Source organism: Taeniopygia guttata, chromosome 2 (genome assembly GCF_048771995.1).
Source record: "Taeniopygia guttata chromosome 2, bTaeGut7.mat, whole genome shotgun sequence".
In the NCBI taxonomy this organism is placed as follows: domain Eukaryota; kingdom Metazoa; phylum Chordata; class Aves; order Passeriformes; family Estrildidae; genus Taeniopygia; species Taeniopygia guttata.
Window position 1 is genome coordinate 112,933,520 of NC_133026.1, and position 17,576 is coordinate 112,951,095.

The following is a 17,576-nucleotide window of genomic DNA, read 5'->3' on the forward strand; positions in this document are numbered from 1 at the left end:
AGAACCAAGAATGAACAGATTTAACCTAATAATACAGATATACTTTTGAGAACCTGGAATATGCCTGAAGTTGTGATCTTGGGTTTCAGATCTCAACAATTTCCAGTATTTCAATGACTTCGTGGCTTGGAATTAATAATTAGACACAACATTGTTTTCATCTGACAGAGTGCGGTTATTTGGGAGATGAGGATGGTTGTGCTGATTTCAAGTGGATGAACAAATGCTACAGAATAACAGGTTTTGGGGTGACAATGACATATTGAGTGTTTTGAGAGGCCCTTTCAGAGAAAGGGGGGAGACAAAAATGATGTGTTTCCTTTAGACTGATAAGATTGGCAGAAATTGTAGGAATCTGGCAAAAGGTAGGGCATGAAATTTGGTCATAACTCAAGGAAATAACTATACTTGTTTGACTGTTTTTATCAAAGGTATTCATCTCTTACTCCTAAGAAAATTCAGAAGGAAGATGATTGAGTTACCCTACTGAATGTCATAGCTACAAGGTAGGTTTTTAAATATTTTTTTCTAGTTGTACAAAGGGTGATCTAGCTTTTCAGTGGTTTTGTATATAAAACTATTTCCACTTTTATGCTACTGTGTGCTCACCAAAAATTTAATATTTCGGTCATTTATCCTGGGGTTGCAAAAATCCTACAGCTGTGTGTGCAATAGGAAAAGAAGCGTGTTAGGAGTAGACTACTAGAGAGATACTCCTAAAACTTATTACAATTCATAATGTAAATGCTGTGATAGATACATACTGTTCTTTCTTCAGGTCAATTATTGCATATTTTAAGCTCTGTTTGACTTGAAGAAGTAGTTCTTTGTTAATCTCTGTTTGCAATATGATGATACTCTATAGCTGAGCAAGATGCTGTGCCTGGGCAGCCCCTTTGCTACTTGGGTCTCACATCTGTGAGACTGAGCTCACAAGAAAGCTGAACGACTCACAAGAGATTAGAGTAGTGCTTCTGCTTGTTTTGTTGCTAAGAACGAGAATTTAAGGCCTTAAGAGAGACATTATTGGATGAAACTTTCTGCTTGTTGCATTTTATGGAAACAATTCAAGTGTGTGTTACATGATTTATAATGTTTGTATACAGAGAGAGGTGTGCAACTATTGCAGATAATTCAAGTGATAGGTATGCTTTTCTTTTAATAACAAAATATTATGAAACTCTTAGTAATTTTATTTAATTTATCACAGATGAATTTATCTGTAAGGTGGGAAACACTGTTCAGGCAAACCCCAAAGCCTTTCTGGTATTTGTTTGTGGAAGTTCTGTGGACTTACCTACAGCCATGAAAGATGATCTGTGTTTTAGAGAAAATGTTTCTGTTCAGTGACGGTGAGCTAGGATCCCAGCTCTGCCCTTTCTTAGGTGAATAATCCTAGGCTTGTGCCAGACTAATGGAAATCACTTGGTAAGAGTCAGAACGTATTTTTTTTTCCTTTGCTTGCCTTGGCACAAAGCTTTAAGGATGTGTCATTGATAGCTGTGATACAGATTTTGGCAAAGGAGGAAGAATAAAGCATTCAGATCAGCATTTTTGTTCCAGCTAGATATTTTCTCTGAATCAAAGAATATGAAGTAGAAGCACTTATTCTGACAACAGGGATGTCCTCTCTTAAGACACTGGTAATACAGTAGCTGCTTGTTCCCCCCAATTGTTAAGTCAGATGCTTTCTCTGTGCCTGCTCTATGCTCCTGCCACTGGTTAGATTGAAGAGCAGCATCAGCAGAGGAATTCTGTGTTGTTTTAAGCCCTGTGTTTCACTGTGGCGCCAAGTCAAGTACCCTGATGGAGTTTAGTGTCTTCCAGACTATTTTACCTGTTTTAAAAATTGGTGTGAGAGGATACAAAAGCCCTAATTTAGAGAGCAGCAGAGTGTTTGACAGCAGATTCATGTGAGATCAGTATTCTGCCTTCTCTCTTAGTTGTTCTTCAACTAGTTCAGTACATTCTTATCATGCTACTTATATCATCAATATATCATTAATAAGGAGAAAGAAGGGGAGTATTTTGGATGAATTTTTTCAATGTGTATGGCTTATGCTTGTTTTGCTGCTGGACATATGCCTGTGACTGGAAGTTTGACATTTTATCGATCCCAAATCTTACTCAAAAAAGAAGGTGATATGCAGGATCTTTACTACTCAGTGCACAGAAACACAGCATATCATAGGGGCAATGCTAATATTAATTTTAAAGGCCTTATAAATCTGCACATAACTTTTTAGTGCCACAGACTTTGTTCTAAAGATGTATAAAGCATGCCTGGTTTTATACAACTAGAAATCATGAATCTAAGTATTTTTCATTTGGGTGTAATTCTCTTTTAGAAACAGATTTTCTTCCCTAATCTAGAAACTTGTACCGTATGGGCCTGTCTTAATTTTTGTCTTCTTTATATTTTCATTGTGGTGTAGCAGAACCTTCAGAGCATAATCAACACATTTATTTTTGGTAGAGTACTTTTACAGGACTGTAGAAACAGTCTGTCCTGTATAGCTGCCTACACTGGTGAGTGAGCCAGAAAACCTTTTAAACAAACAAAAAAACAACTGCACTGTATAACAGGGTATATGTTAAGATTAACCATAATTGTAATCAAATATCCTTTCTACTCATGTTCATCTGCCTTCATCTTTCTCACACTTGAAATACTTGAAGTGGCAAAGATGTAGTGTCTGACAGGCAATAGCATCACTGTGTTTGTGTACTTCCGTGTTGGCTTTTACAGGAATTGCACAACTGAGGCTGTTATGCCATTCATTGATTTTATGTAGCAAGATAGTACTGTAGTTACCTCAGTAGATTGAACAGATTATCTGTTTAGTTACTTATGAATGTCAGGGTGGGACACAAGCAGGTGGCTTTCTGAGGCCCTGACCTCTGGAGCTGCACAGCCTCCCCAGGCAGTCCCCGTCCCTGGGCAGCCCTGGGGATCAGGCATCTCCCAGGGATGGGGACCAGCCCAGCTGGCAGGGTCTGACAGCCCCAGGAGCTGATGTGGCTGCTGAGACCGGGGCAGAGTGCGGGTCCTGGGTGCAGCTGGTCAGGGCAGGGAGCCCTTTTAGTGCCATCAAAGCTCCAGCACTGAATGGCTGACTTGCTTCTTGATATTTTTTGAGTTTCATGCTGTCGTTGTTTTCAGGAGAGACCCTGTTAAAAAGACATGGGAAGAACTCAAAACCATCTGCAGTTTTGAAAAGTGGAAAACCACAGAGCAGTTCACTGTATTTTTGGTAACAAGTACAGGTTTCTTCTGGAGGAAAACAGCTGCTGTATAAGACTTGAATCCTGATTGCAAGAGATAATTTGAAAGGTGTTAAAATGCCGCTGAATTTTTTATCTTCTTCCATTTTATAGTTCACTCCTGCAAACAGGTATGACTTCATACACTATTTACTAGAATGCAAGGTATAAACAGGATGATTTTTACATCAGCTCTTAAGTGGGAAGTGCTTGGGAGTTGAAGTATAGCAGGGGGATAAGAAATTTTATTTATGTACATCTTCAAAATTTTAACAGTTAAACTAGTGCAACTGTGCTTGAAAATCTTCTCTTCAGTTAAAATTAATGAATACAGATCCAGGGTATTTTTTTCTAATATTGGTTGACTCTAATTTGAGGCAGCAGGCATTAATTCTTTGAGTACCTTTTACAAGGCATAAGAAATTCACAGAAAGATAGCTGAAAGGATATTTTTGTTAATTTGGTTTATTGAAACAGAAAAATTCTCTACAATAATGGAATTTCAGTGGAAGTCTGGCAAAAAAAAGTATTTGTGGCATTTGTCCATATATACATTTATTATTGGAAAAATCTGTTGACAGATTTTGAACTCAGTTCTTCATACCAGCAGAGTACTTGGGGTCTGAACACACTATGCCCTCTCTAATTAAAGTGAAATTTTCACTGACCTGTTCTTGTTTCTTCTGTGGCTAAGTAGGAGTTGTCTCTTGGCAGAGAATATTGATTTGGTGCATCAGTAGATTGTCAGTAAACTCTTTTACCTTGATACTAAATTTTATATTTTCATTCTATCTTTATTTTGCTTTCATTCCTGTTTTTTCTTCACATTCTGTTGACATTTACCTTTTTACATCAACAGTGAAGATAATGGCAAGGAGTAATTTGTTTTCTGACAGTATAGAATATTTATTTCTTTTTTTCCTTTCAGTTATTTATATTCTATTTCTATTATGTTTTCTTATGACTTTTTGCATGGATTACTTTAAGATGTGCTTGCTACATGGTAAGTCCATATAGGGAGGCTACAAGGGCTATTTCTAGGAGCAAATCATGCCACCACACTGTGCTGTTTGGCACAGGTGGCATTGCAAAGATTGCTGCTTCTTTGATGTCTTATTGAAAACAGGGTTTGATGGGGTGGTAAGCGACAGGACCTTGTTCTAGGTTCTGGACACAGACTTTCCTTTGGTAATACACAAAGAGAGACACTGTACATCAGTCTGTGTCAACAGACAGAGCAGGACCTTAAGGGGTTCTGCAGTTTCCTTATGCAGATGGAGGATGACTCCTGGCAGAGTTTGTCTAGCTTGCAGCTAGAATACTTTGTTATTTTTAGGACCCCAGTACAAAAAAAGACAACAATAAACTGGAGTGTGTTCATGAAGGGCCACTGAGGCAGCCGGGGGAGCCTGTTTCATGTGACTTCATTGGGACAATGTGTTTAGGGAGGAAAGGTCTCAATATTGATTTTCCTACAGCACAGGAGAAACACAAAGCCCTCTGACAGAAAAAAGACTTATTTCCCTGGGCAAGAAAATGAACCATGAGATTCTACCCTCAGTGTAGCTGTGGGACTCAAGTGTGTGAAACCATACTTTAAATTTAGGGTAGTATTTCAGTGCAGATTGCACTCCTCCCTTCACCCACTGGTGACCTCTCTGCAGGACCATTTCTATTATAGGACTCTCAGACCACTGAGAGATTTTTGCATTTGTGATATCTTTATAGCTGTTGTAAAAAAATGAGCCCTGATGTCATCGGGGATGAGAAGCTCTCTTTCACCTCTGGGTGGCACTGCTTAAAAATGCTTCTGTTTGCTTTAAAGATCTCTGTAGAAATTGTCCCTGGCAGGTTTCACAACTACAGTAGCTGGCATCATCATGCACAACAGATAAACTGGTCAGTGAGGCAAGTTTCTGATCACAAACCACAGACACAGAGGGTGCTCAAGGGTTCTGTCACTTTGCATCCATTTTCTGTATACCACAATTTCAGGTTACTGTTTTTCTGAACACATATTATTAGTATTCTGATTATTCTTCTGTATGTTCCTTGATAAAAATTTTACTACAGTTTCTACATGTACTGGTTATATGAAGTTATGCTCACCTGCTCATAAATAATTGAGGGGGAATCAAAACAGGAAATACCATTCTGATCATCTCATCTACCTATTCCAGGCAAATACTGTGATATATGTTCTTACACATATCAAATATTATACCCTTCCACTGTCAGGGAAAGTCAAGAGTTGCATCTCCAAGCTTCTTAGAAGTCATAACTGATCATCTGAAAGAAAAATAATTATATTAAAAAGAATTTTGGGTTTTCATTTTATTTGTATCTGGCTTGAAAGTTGTCAGGGCACTGCTGAGTTAGACCTTTCAGAACTGCCCATGTGACTACAATAAGTGGAGATGTAGTTATTCTCAATGGAAGCTGAGAATCTCACTTTTTCTGGTATTTTAAGGAAGATAACACAGGCTACAAAAACCTCAAGAGAACTGAGACCACTGGTTGTTTTTCCTAGACACAAGCTGTACAGATATTGTCACCTTTTACACCTTGGCTTCTATAATCCCATCTCAACAACGGGTCCTCTCTTTACAAGAGAGAAAAGTTTAGGGCAGAAGCAGAGCAGTGTTCCCTAGATTCTGCAGCCATTTACTTAGGCTGGAGAGAGGCTACGTTCTTCCTGCATTTGAAACAGTCTGTCATTGATCTGTTGATGAAATGCAGAGGTAGCATGTGGGAGGAGGTCTGAAGAAGATCAGATACACAGTGGGAGAAGGAGGAATTATGCGCTGAGTATTTTTAATGGTAGATCACTGTAAATTTTGTAACTCTTAAAATAATTAATGTAGATTTAACTTTATACTTCTCTGAATTTTCCCTTTTCTTCTAGTGCTGGAAAGAAAATCTGTGAAGAATACTGAAAAGAGAAGAAAAAATACCTCAGGACTTGGCCAGGATATATATGCTTTGGTATCTTGCTCTTTAAAACCTGTTTCTATTTCAGACAAGAAGTTGTTAATCTAGGCACTGAAATATGAATATGTTGTGTTGTGTATTTTAGGCATTATATTATACTCTGATCCACCAACTTGTTCCTCTGTTTTCATTCATGTAACTGCAAGAATTTAAATGAAACAATATTCTAAACTACAGTGCTTTTCTGTAGTATTCTCAGTAATACGTTATCATACCTGTTCGTAATTCCAAATGAGTAATATAGCCTTTTGTTACATAATTTCATAATTTGCATAGGTTGTTAGGGCTGAGTGTAGGATTTAGAATTGCTCTTAAGCTCTCCTAAATAAGATCTTGGATTTCCACAGTTCCTGAACCTTCAGCAAATCATGTATTCTTGAAACAGCAAAGCCTTTAACCTGATATCTAAATTTAGCAAATAAATCTGTACCACTGTGGTCAGAAGAATATGCCATTTCTTTCAGTTTATGTACCCTCAAATAATTTGTCTCTCTGGTGCCTTAATTTTTGCATTTTCCGACATTTAATACATCTAATATGGTTTTGCATGAAAATCTTATAAAGGTTCATTAACTAAGGTTTGTGCAATGTTTTGCACAATACCCACAAGCTATTATATGATTATAGGAGATGTAGAATAAGATCTTAAATAAACAATTTTCAAAAGCTCAAATAAATATTTTCTCTATAATGTTGAACTATATTGCGAAAGAAAACATTTACAGATTACAGGATATCATTTGCACAGGACTCAATGATTACCAACTGAAACTCTGACAATGGAATAATCAGCCTGTTGCTTAAGTATTCAATATGTGTTTGCTGTTGCCATAGGTAGTATAGAAAATTATACTGAGCTAACATCAACATTTATTTTCAGGTAGGGCAATAGCATTTGGAACACACTGTGGCTGGAATATGTGGGAGCAGAAAAAAGCAGTATCCATCACTTAAACAGTGTCTATCTGACTTTGGTTTTTCTCTCACCTATTATAACACTTCAAGGATCACGGTTGTTAGCAACTTGCTTTCCAGCACCAGGTAATACCTCTTTCACTTGTCTCCCAGTTATTATTCTAAGCATGATAATATATCAATAATATGAATTTATATTCTGATTACACTGAAGCATATTATATTTGTGGTTGTTTGGCTTTTGGTTTTTTCAAGAGATTGTGTCATTTTAACATTTTGATAAATGTTAATTTTTAAAAATTCATACATTGTTCTATCTGATATTTTCTCTGTCAGCCTAGGAAAGATGTATACCAATATTTTAAATTTGACTGGGAAAGTTAATCACATGTATACCCACTCCATGTATATTTTTCTTACTCTTAATTCCATATCCACAGGATCAGTGGCCTGGTAACTTTCTTTGACTTCAGTCACAACCTCTTTTTTTCTTCAGAAAGAGACTATTTTTATTTAAATGCTTAACCTTAGGTGCCTATATTTGAAAAAATTTGTTAGTGATTATGAATATGCTTTCAAAATAGATCAGACTAGGAGATACCACTTAAAAATTATAGGTCAGCACATGCTGCTAGAGCATGAGAAAGAACAGTGCATATTGTGCTTTGTAACTGTCAACTGCATTTTTACCTATTCTAACTGCATCTTTAGTCAATGCAATACTTTGCTCTGTTGAAAACTAGAGTTGTTAGCAATTTCACTGTTTGAACATCTCAAATGAAATTAAAAGAGCTTAATTTGCAGAAACTTTGATTTAAAATTTTTGAAAACTCCTATAAATGATATTGGGATATAGACAAACTAAAACCACAGCCTTACTAGCTTAGGTGGTAAATTTTCTCCCACATTTTACTTAACTCATGAAAAAAGTAGTGTCTTTTACTCAGGGGTTCCAGCAGTGATCTTGAGCACAGTAATTGTCTATTTTGTCTTTTTTTTTTTTTTCCTGTCACATAGTCTTACTGCCTCTTGGCTGAATATGGGATTTATGTTACGAAGTAATGGTAGCTATTTGTCAGTGCTGTTATATAGGATTATAAATTCAAGTTCATGGATTTTTCTAGCCTGGCAAAATATATTAAGAATATTCCATCCAAAATCCATAAGAATGACATTGCTGAGTGACCAGATACATCTTAAATATATTGCTTTCAGCATTGGAGAAAAACAGACAATAAAGCCTCTTCTTTCTCTCTAGACCGGTCTGAAAGATTTGCAGCAAAATGATCCAGCTTTGTGTGTCCCAAGCTCTTATTCTGGGAGATTGCATCAATGGCTGTGTATCTCCTTTAGGAACAGGATGACAAAATACAGAAGCTGTAGCTCTGTGTGATTATTGGAGAAAAACTTTGGAAAACATCCTGGGAGGCCAGATACTTGCTTTAGAAGTTTCTTTACTCAGACATCATGATGTGCTTGCTGTGTTAGTTGGGCTTTACTATGAATTTCCAGCAATCTGTTTGAAGTGTTCTGTTTTGAAAAGATAACAAAGTCATATTCCTTCCACTGGAATTTTTTTATTATACAGTTCTTGTTTTATTAACATTTCAGTTTTCACACAGCACATGCTGATGTAGACCACTGTTGTCTACACAGGAAAACCATAGAGTTATGAACAGTATAAACAGTAACATCAGCTGCAGAGCAAAGCCTACCTACCAATGTGAAAGCAGGATCTCACTGTGCTAGGCATTGCATGAACAACTTGTTGAACATGATTTCTGTCTCAGCACTCACTGGCTAAATATGGAGGGAAAGTGTGATGAAGGGATAGAATCTTACCTGCCATACCCTCTAAGGTCCAATTTTTTAATCTAAGTGACATGGTTTAGAAATATTGAACCATGAAGGACTGTAAGTATTAAGGTTGTAAAGCAGACTTTAAAGGTCTAAAAAGATCATCTAATTGGTTAGGTGGAACCTCTTCAGTCAGGTACTTTATTTCTGTTTTGTACTGCATAATGCCAGTTTACTCAAAAGCAATAAGGTATCAATTTATGGCTAACACATGCAGTGGTTTCAGAAGATAAATGACGTGTTTGATTGAAGGATTTGCTCTGTGTGAAGAAATAATTGTGTCAATTTTAATAGTATTAAATTGTTGCAAATAGTTCTTGGACACAAGACTTTGAAGTGCCAGGTTGGGAAAATGGTGTCTTTCCTTACACTTGGACTTGCATCTTGATATAGAGAGATGTATTTTGTTATTGCCAAAGAGCTAAGACAAAGGAGCATGTTTGGATAATGCTATCACTGATCTCACTTTCGGACTCAGCAAATGGACACCAGTGTATGAATGATCTTAGCTTTTTATATTGCTTTAGAATGAGAGACCTGTTGAGTTGTTTTGAAAGTCACACTCAAATTTTGTATTGAAAAAATGAAAATATTTGTGCCCAATAGGACAAGAAACAACAAGAAAAGCCATTAATCTCTCCAGATTAAGCAGTAGTAAATGCATTTTACTGTGATTGGGATCATATGTACCTGCCTTATTGCAGAATTGAATTCAGCAGTACAATGTTGCTCCATCTTTGCTATGCAGAGATGGATTTGGAGCTGACATATATCTCAAAGCTGAGTATATAAACGCAGCAAATTTGTCTTTGCCTTTCTAGATGAACAATTCTGGAGACTCAGAATTCTCCTGTGAGGTTCTTAGATCAGTGTCTTGGGACTGCAGACACAGTGGATGGATGGATTTAAGTGTTGATTAATATGCTTCAAATGAAACTATATTCTACTTCTTTTGATTGTGCTTAGGGATGATTGCTAACACTAAGTGAACTGACATAGTCATATTCATGTTTATAGTGAAATTATTTTAACTAACCTAATAGTAGCAAAATACACACTCTCAGATGTTTGTAAATCTTCTTTCCTATGATCTAAACAATTTTATTTACACATTGAATAGAAATTGACTTGTTTGTCCAGTTATAAGCCTTTAAAAATGCCTTAAGGAGCCCCTTCCTTGCTGAAGTGAATGTTCAATGCATTTACTCTTCATGCCATGGCAACACACACTTTCAGTTTCTTGGAATGTGCTCTTCTGCCTTGGTATCAGTTGTGTCAGCACCACCTGGAAAATAAACAGCATCCTTGGAGACTGTAAATGAAACATGGGATCACCATAGAGCTTGTGTGATTGCATTTTGCGTTCTGGTGTGCGATAGAGATCACCCGGGAATGGCTTGTCAAGTCAGAGTTGTGCAGTATTCGGTGATACAAGTTGCAACCCATGTGATTTGACCTGAATGATAGCACAGAAAAAGTGTTTGCTGCTCTGCAAGGAAGAGATTGTTTTAACAATAGAAATACAACTGAAAATAGATGATAGAAGAACTGTAAGATCGAGCTCTGTTTTTCTTGTTTTCCTTATGCTTTCCTTATGAAATTCTTCAAATGAATAAATAATTGTAAAATTTCCTTTTCTAACATGCACATGGACAGTTCAAACAGATAGTGCAAAACAAGGTGAAACTTGAGGACACATAGAAGAAATACCTGCTGATTGTTTAAAAACAGTTAGTAAAAGAGAATTTATTTCCCGAGAAATTGTGCATTGCAGTTTTATTATAGACATATTAGAGCATAATTTTTAAAACCATTTTAATCCTCATAATTCCTTTTCTGCGTCTGTCCTGCTCTGCTGGTATGCTGGCTAATCCTCCATATTTCATGAAAGCCTCTCCATTCAGTGGCATATTTCAGGAATTCTTTTCTGGTCCGTTTAATCTCTCCCTGATCTTACAGGTGGGAGAGTGAGCAAGTGGCTTGCTCCACTGACCAAGTTGGTGGCTGAGATTAAACCATGACAGTGATACATTCTTCATTGTATTGGAAACTGCTCTGTTCAGATCTTAATTATGACTTAATCTGAGCTGGTTTAGTTGACTAAAAGGAATAGCCTAAAGCAATGAGCAAGAAAAGTAATCTACAATAAATTCAAACAGGAATGATACTGGGAATTAGTTACTGTTTCTCACAACTGGCTTTCAGGCAGTGAATTTAAAGGAAAATGTTGAAAGATTGGGTTTTTTCCCCACAAAAATTGAAATTGTGCAAATCTTTATCATACCTGTCATGGATGCTCAAAAGTATAAATAGATAAACAAAGGAATAAGGAAAAATCTAATGGATTTGAACTGTTGAACACTATGATCTGTAAGCAACCTCTTAGAATGCCTCTCAAAATTTGGAATTTGGCAAGTTGAATTGGCCAGAGAAAATATCTGTGATAGATGCTATATTTATGAGCTTTCTCCCTAAGATTCTGCTGATCAGAGATTCTTGCTAAGCTGCTTTTTGGTCTGGCTTAGCCCCAAAGGCTTAAGTTGAAAGATTTTTTTTTCTTCACTAAGATGAAAACCTTGCTTTTGCCATCCTGGCACAGGAGGATAGTAGCCAGTAAACTGAGTATTGTTGCTATGAAGGTCCAAATAAGTAATGGTATTTTATCACAATGACTTATAGCTAACGCTCCTTCCTCCACCCTCAGGTTTTGTTGACACATGACCCAACAGGACAGTTTCATTCTACCATATACCCAATGTGTCTGCTGCTGAAGCATTTCTGAAAGCTACATGTCAGGGTGGAGCTGTCTAAGAAAAACCTTCAACCACAGATTGTTAGGGTGAACTCTTTGAAATGTGACACATTAGCAGCAGCGTTCAGAGCAACATTCCTTTGAAGTAGCACGTTCCACATAATTTCTGTTCTGTACATGCCTTCTCTGCCCTAGCCACGGCACACTCTGCTGTGTTTTGTGCCAGCATTGCTCCATCTGATATACTTCTTTAGTAGATTGTAGGTAGTTCAGTGCTAGGCCTTAGCTTTTCAAATGTCACAAAGATGTCATTAATTTCTGTGTTCTAAATAAGAGCACAGTCATCAGGAATAAAAAATTAATAGGAAACAATTGAATTGAGAAGACCAGAGACAATGCAAGAACACAAGAAAATATGTCTCAAAACTCCTGTATCTACTACTGCAGTTTCCAACAGCATGTCTGTGATACAGATCTTATCCCAGTGATTTACAGTTGCCAAGCAGTAAAAATGTACTTTTTCCAACCAGTTGAATATGCAGGCCCACTCATCTTAAAAATAATTCAGCTTTGAGTTTGTATTTTTGTTCCTTTGACAGCTCTGTTACAAAGCAGTGCTCTTCTCAATGTGAGGGTGCTTTGGTCCCCTTCTAAGTGAGTATCTACTGTGCATCTTTTGTTAGTCTCTTCAGACAGCAAAGGTCCTGTTGTTATGCAGTGATCTAGGTCCCCAAAGTCAGATGGTACATTTTGAGAAATTCAGATTATAATTGTGTTTTGTTCTAGTAGGACACATGGTGTAATAAGTTCAACATTATATTTGCACTTAGTTCCACATATATTTTGACCTTGATTCTCTGCAGGAAGATGCTGAGGCCTTTATTCTAACAACATACTTCACTGTTAGAATCCGATACCTAAATTTCTTTTAAAGCTCAAAATTTACAGGAAGAAAAAGTCAAAGCAAGAGCTGAGAACTCAAACCTCATAAGATAAAAAGCTTTAAAAATTTATTGAATTTTCTCATCAGCCTAAATTACAATTATTTTCTAAAGAAAAATTTTATCAGCATCTCAGAATCATCCAGCGAGAGGATTCTCTACTGCATTGTAAAATTTTAGATAAAAGCGTTTTATATTTTTTTAATGAAGATACTGTACTATTATAGCACACTTCATGTGCTATTTTAGTAAATAGAACATACTGTCTACCAACTGTGTAGTTTTCTCCTATTTAACAGCTATACTTGTCCAGTTTAAGAAATTTGCTTAATTAGTTTATTTTATATAATTAGTCAGATCAGGAATGTAGCTATTTCTTATCAGTTTTGTGTTTCTGCATAATATTAACTCTGGTTAGTTATCATTCTAGTTATCATTTATCTTGATTTTGAATTTTGAGAATTTTTATGAATTTCCATTTTGGCATTTGTATGAAAATAGGACAGAAGTGGTGTAGAGCTTCATTTATTGAAAAAAAGTACTTTTGAAATTTTTCTGCTATTAGAAAGCATTCAAACCCTGCTATGGATAAACATGTAAAGGCATGTTTTATTAGAAATCTGAGTGGAGTAACATCTAGAAAAGTTTGAGCAGGAGACAAAGAATGTTGTTGAAAGCTGCTACACTAGACTGCTCATGCTAAGTTTGGTAGTAGTTTAAGGTGTTAAACATTGCACATGATCTGCCTGACTTAACCTTAGGCTTTGATCTTGTTAATCACTTAGGAGTTTTCCTCGCTTTAATTTTGACTTCTGATAGGCCAGGTTATAAACATAAATTCATTTATGCACTTTAATCCACTGGGTCTTCTGTCACATCAATTTGTAAGGTATTATAATAGAAGCTGAACCATTCAGATAGTAGGAGCTCTTCGATCAACACGGGGCACAATTCTCTGTGCTTGGATCATTTATAGCTCTACATTTATTATCATGTTGCTCCAGAACACTGAGTAATATTAGTTGGTAAATAAAATCCCAGGTAACTGAAGCAGGGCAAAAAGGATACTAGTGAACAGGAAATACTGAAAAGCTATTGCCCATTATGAAGTTTTCTTCATGTGAAAGATGCACATTCATAACCTTCCCTTTAGTTTTCTGGTTGAGAATTCCTTCTGTATTCCCAGCTGATTTTAAGTTTCTTGTTAGACTTGTTAGACAGTGGCCTGAGTGCTCTGTCTGTAGGTAAGTGATAAACCTAGACATCACTGTTTGGGAAAGTGGCCTGCAGCTGAGACCTCCTCAGCAGCACCACTTCTTGTGAGCATGCCAGCTTGCCCTCTGCTGCCTTCCCACAGAATTTTCACTCAGGTTACCCTGGTCACAGATAGTCTTAAATGCAGATTAAAGCAGTAACATCTTTCATGTGGAAAAATGAGGTCTCTTAAAAAAAGGTTTGGATTGTGGTGGAAATAATTTTTTTTTGTTTTACTTAGGTCAAATATGCTGATAGAACAACTTCTACCTTTCTGACTTTTCATCTTCTGAGGACAAGTTTCAGTAGAGAGGACAATTTGTTGCTTCAGTTGAAAATTTACGAACAATTTGTAGTGTTGAGTGTAAAACAAAAAGCAGATTTAAAACCTGTCATTAAACCAAGACCCTGTACCACGCACACTTCTGCTTTTGGGAAGAAGAAAACAACATGTGATACAGAAAAGTATTCATTACAATATTGGGGAATATATATACACTGTCCTGACAAGTACAGTTTCATGCCTTTGAGATGATGGGCAAATATGCACATAAAAATTACATTTTGGCTACTGGAAACTTAAGAAATTTGGATCAGTTTTGACAATCTTATTCAGACAGAACAAATTCCAGTCTTTGTAGTAACCAAGTAGAACCTTAATGAAAAAGTTTTTTTCTGTGTAATTCTTTTGCAACCAAAATGATTGTCAGTGTTGCATTCCTGTTGAAATTAGAGCACTAGATTTACTTTATTACACTCTTCTCTTAATGAGGGAGAAATTAAAAGCATATTGCCAGCTACACTTTTAGGCAGACATTTTGCTTGAAGTACATTTTATCAATTTATAGGTGAACTTAAGCCAAATCAAAATATATTTTGTGGTTTAGCTTGTGACATAAAATTATTGGCCTTTCTACCATGGCAAAATTAAAAGAAATAAGGCTGTGATCATTTCATAAGAAGAGAGGGTGCCCACTAGGACTGATGGCTTACTTGTGTTCAGATAAATAATTTTTTTTGATGCAGCACAACACATAGCAGCTTAGATGATGCATATTCTCTGCTTTCCAATTAGTCTTCCCAAAACTACCTTCAGGATTTGAATGTTCATTAACCTTGTTGTGAGAGCTGCTCAGACATCAGTCTTTAAAGGCTGGAACTGCAGTTATTTCAGTGAAAAATGAGAATCTAAGTGTTGTGAGAGTTGCCTGCAGATTGTTTAATGATGGCTTCAAAATAAGAACAAAGGTAGTGAAAAACAAATTAGCTAATTCATTCAGGTTCTGACACAGCTTTTGTGCTGTTTTCAGACTGAGCTTGTGGTCCTTAAATTCCAACAGCTGTTATACAAACTTATATACCATGACAAAGCCTATCCTCATCTTTCTTTTGCAGGATTAAAAACTGTGAGTGAGCATGCATATCTAATGTCCTTAATTCATGATTTTGTGTGCTAAAACCCCCAGGCAATAACACATAATAAATCCTGCTGCCATTTGCACCTTAGTTTACTTGCTGTGTGATTAGAGATTACAGTAAATTTTAGAGAGGATTATTTGGATTTCTGGAAACAGGCTAACCAGTAGACAAGTTGCATTTTCTTATATGCCAATGTCTGTTTAAAAATCTTTGCATTCCAGTCCTCTGTCCATTGTTACCCTGTGGAAAGATGTCAATAGGTGGCCTAGCAGCAATGGAGAGGAAGATTCTCTCCTTCTCCCTTTCCTGGAGACAGCTCTTGCTTTTTGGCTGTTTCTGTGGCCCTGACACCTTGACCCTCATCTGACACATTTGCAACAGAAAATTACACAAGGAACTATTATTTTGCCTCTAGACTGTTGCCTGTATGTGGATGAACAAGTAAAGTCTTAAAGCAGAAGGCTGTGCTGGTGAAATGACTTAATTTTTTTCTCCTTCCAGGTAGGAGTAATTTCATTACTTTTTGCGCTGAAATTGTATTCATTGGCTTTCTGAAGCTAAAAGGGATAAAAATCCTGGGAACAAAGTTTACTTGGCATTTGTACATATTTAGCATGTGAAAGATATGTTTCCAAGTCTACAGATAGAAGGAAAAACTTAAGAAAAAGCAATTCCCAGTACAAGAAAGACATGAACCTTCTGGCATGAGTCCAGCAAAGGGTCACTAAGATGATTAAGGGATTGGTGGAGCATCTAATATTTAAAGAGAGGCTGAGAGACCTGGGTTTGGTTAGCCTTGAGAAAAGTCAGGGAGAGGTTGTTAATGCCTATAAATAGCTGGTGGGCAGGGAGTGAAGAAGATGAAGCCAAACTCTTCTTCAGTGGTATTTAGAAGAAAAAAAAAAAAAGCCCAAATTGAAATACAGGAAATTATTTTAATGTGATGATGATGAAACACTGGCACAGGTTGCTCAGAGACAGTGGTGTCTCATCCTTGGAAATATTTAAAAGCTATGTAGACATGGTTCCAGGCAACCTGCTGTGGCTGACCCTGCTCTGGGCTGTGGGTTGGATTAGGTGACCTCCAGAGGCACTTTCCAACATCAGCTGCTCCATGATTCCAACTCAAAACCCTTACAAACTGTCTTAATTGTCTGTTTATATTGATCTGAATGGACATCAATATCTGCTTGTTTCTGTGTCTTAAGAGGCACTTGTAACAAATAAATGGATTTTTGACGTACAGGCAATTTAGTCTGGATATTAAAGGACTAACTGATACTCTCTTTCTTGTAAAAGACAACAATATTCCTTGTTCTGTTTGTGTAAGTCAATGCATTTGACTGTATGTTCTAGTTTAATTTTGCATCTATTTTAGAGTAATTATAGGTTATTACTGCTTTTATGAAAAAAGAATTTGCACAACATTCATAATATTTGAGAAATTAGTCTGCGCTGGGATCTCAGGAGCTAAAAAAGATGGAATATTTCCAGAAGATTATAAAATCTGGGTTTGTGTTATGATGTTCTCATGTAGAATCATAAATTTATTTGTTGTTGTGCAACATGAGTTTCTAAAGTCATCCTCTAAAGTTTAACTATCAACTTAATCTGAGCAGATGCAAAAAGAATATTTTTCTTTCTTTCTTGCCTGGCTCAAAACCCAGTATGATCATTCAAGTGAAACAAATAAATAACTGTTTGCATTATAGGTAGTTAAAGAATAATACTATCAATCAATTCTGAAAATTAAGTCTGCAGCTCTATGTTTGTGTCACAGACGTATTAATTCTCTTGAAGCTTTGTTCCTTCATAGGCCAAGTCAGAGTGAAAACCATATGAAAAATGTTGAAGTTTGAAGTGAGTACACTGGGAAGTGATTTATCTCAGCAGGGAGGGAGCTAATCTCTTTCCAGTTTTTGTCTGGAAATTGATGGGTTTGTTTCATAGATAAGGCTCTGGCATCAAAGACAAACTGAAAAGAGGCACTGCAAAAGGCTTATGGGTGTGGACAGTATTTGTCAGTTCTAGCACAGGAGCAAATTTTGTCATCAGTTATAAATATCTTGATGAAGTTAAGTGATATGAATCATTTTTTATGACATTTCAAAAGTACCCCTTTTTAGCTGTTCTCTCAGTCTGATATTAAAATGTGAGCAAATACAGAATAACACATGACTGAA

General features: G+C 36.5%; 1 protein-coding gene across 1 annotated transcript in view; it reads left to right on the forward strand.

Moving 5' to 3' along the window:
* Positions 1–7,145: 7,145 nt before the first annotated feature.
* Positions 7,146–17,576, forward strand: part of LOC115493890 (lipoxygenase homology domain-containing protein 1) — a 189,953-nt gene continuing 179,522 nt past the window's right edge. The window contains exon 1 of the mRNA XM_072924659.1: positions 7,146–7,296. The gene's annotated coding sequence lies outside the window, so the exon portion shown is untranslated. The remainder of the gene's footprint in view (positions 7,297–17,576) is intronic.